Below are 2,500 nucleotides of genomic sequence, written 5' to 3' on the forward strand. Positions count from 1 at the left end.
AGACAACACTATAGCCATTTTCAACACTGAGGAGAGAGACAACACAACACTATAGCCATCTTTCAAACTATAGCCATTTTCAACACTGAGGAGAGAGACAACACAACACTATAGCCATCTTCAACAGCTTCAACACTGAGGAGAGAGACAACACTACCTACTTTACCATCTTCAACAGCTTCAACACTGAGGAGAGAGACAACACAACACTATAGCCATCTTCAACAGCTTCAACACTGAGGAGAGAGACAACACTACCTACTTTACCATCTTCAACAGCTTCAACACTGAGGAGAGAGACAACACAACACTATAGCCATCTTCAACACTGAGGGAGAGAGACAACACAACACTATAGCCATTTTCAACAGCTCCAACACTGAGGAGAGAGACAACACTACCTACTTTACCATCTTCAACAGCTTCAACACTGAGGAGAGAGACAACTCCCACTTTACCATCTTCAACAGCTTCAACACTGAGGAGAGAGACAACACTACACTATAGCCATCTTCAACAACACTGAGGAGAGAGACAACACAACACTATAGCCATCTTCAACACTGAGGAGAGAGACAACACAACACTATAGCCATCTTCAACAGCTTCAACACTGAGGAGAGAGACAACACTACCTACTTTACCATCTTCAACAGCTTCAACACTGAGGAGAGAGACAACACAACACTATAGCCATCTTCAACAGCTTCAACACTGAGGGAGAGACAACACTCCCTACTTTACCATCTTCAACAGCTTCAACACTGAGGAGAGAGACAACACTATAGCCATTTTCAACACTTTAGACAACCAATCTTCAGCCATCTTCAACAATGAGGAGAGAGACAACACAACACTATAGCCATCTTCAACACTGAGGAGAGAGACAACACAACACTACAGCCATCTTCAACAGCTTCAACACTGAGGAGAGAGACAACACTACCTACTTTACCATCTTCAACAGCTTCAACAATGAGGAGAGAGACAACACAACACTATAGCCATCTTCAACAGCTTCAACACTGAGGAGAGAGACAACACTCCCTACTTTACCATCTTCAATAGCTTCAACACTGAGGAGAGAGACAACACTCCCTACTTTACCATCTTCAACAGCTTCAACACTGAGGAGAGAGACAACACTCCCTACTTTACCATCTTCAACAGCTTCAACACTGAGGAGAGAGACAACACAACACTATAGCCATCTTCAACACTCCAACACTGAGGAGAGAGACAACACTCCCACTTTACCATCTTCAACAGCTTCAACACTGAGGAGAGAGACAACACTCCCTACTTTACCATCTTCAACAGCTTCAACACTGAGGAGAGAGACAACACAACACTATAGCCATCTTCAACAGCGTCAACACTGAGGAGAGAGACAACACTCCCTACTTTACCATCTTCAACAGCTTCAACACTGAGGAGAGAGACAACACAACACTATAGCCATCTTCAACACTGAGGAGAGAGACAACACAACACTATAGCCATCTTCAACAGCTTCAACACTGAGGAGAGAGACAACACTCCCTACTTTACCATCTTCAACAGCTTCAACACTGAGGAGAGAGACAACACAACACTATAGCCATCTTCAACAGCTTCAACACTGAGGAGACAACAACAACACTTTAGCCATCTTCAACAGCTCCAACACTGAGGAGAGAGACAACACACCACTTTACCATCTTCAACAGCTTCAACACTGAGGAGAGAGACAACACAACACTATAGCCATCTTCAACAGCTCCAACACTGAGGAGAGAGACAACACAACACTTCAGCCATCTTCAACACTGAGGAGAGAGACAACACAACACTATAGCCATCTTCAACACTGAGGAGAGAGACAACACAACACTATAGCCATCTTCAACAGCTTCAACACTGAGGAGAGAGACAACACTACCTACTTTACCATCTTCAACAGCTTCAACACTGAGGAGAGAGACAACACAACACTATAGCCATCTTCAACAGCTTCAACACTGAGGAGAGAGACAACACTACCACTTTAGCCATCTTCAACAGCTTCAACACTGAGGAGAGAGACAACACAACACTATAGCCATCTTCAACACTGAGGAGAGAGACAACACAACACTATAGCCATCTTCAACAGCTTCAACACTGAGGAGAGAGACAACACAACACTATAGCCATCTTCAACACACTGAGGAGAGAGACAACACAACACTATAGCCATCTTCAACACTGAGGAGAGAGACAACACAACACTATAGCCATCTTCAACAGCTCCAACACTGAGGAGAGAGACAACACTACCTACTTTACCATCTTCAACAGCTTCAACACTGAGGAGAGAGACAACACAACACTATAGCCATCTTCAACAGCTTCTACACTGAGGAGAGAGACAACACTCCCTACTTTACCATCTTCAACAGCTCCAACACTGAGGAGAGAGACAACACAACACTATAGCCATCTTCAACAGCTTCAACACTGAGGAGAGAGACAACACTCC

At 44.1% G+C, this 2,500-nt stretch overlaps 1 protein-coding gene across 1 annotated transcript in view; it reads right to left on the minus strand.

The window, feature by feature from the left end:
* Window positions 1-2,500, minus strand: part of LOC112242111 (voltage-dependent T-type calcium channel subunit alpha-1H) — a 105,829-nt gene that overhangs the window by 15,648 nt on the left and 87,681 nt on the right.

The sequence above is a fragment of the Oncorhynchus tshawytscha genome, unplaced genomic scaffold, assembly GCF_018296145.1.
Source record: "Oncorhynchus tshawytscha isolate Ot180627B unplaced genomic scaffold, Otsh_v2.0 Un_contig_1726_pilon_pilon, whole genome shotgun sequence".
NCBI lineage: Eukaryota > Metazoa > Chordata > Actinopteri > Salmoniformes > Salmonidae > Oncorhynchus > Oncorhynchus tshawytscha.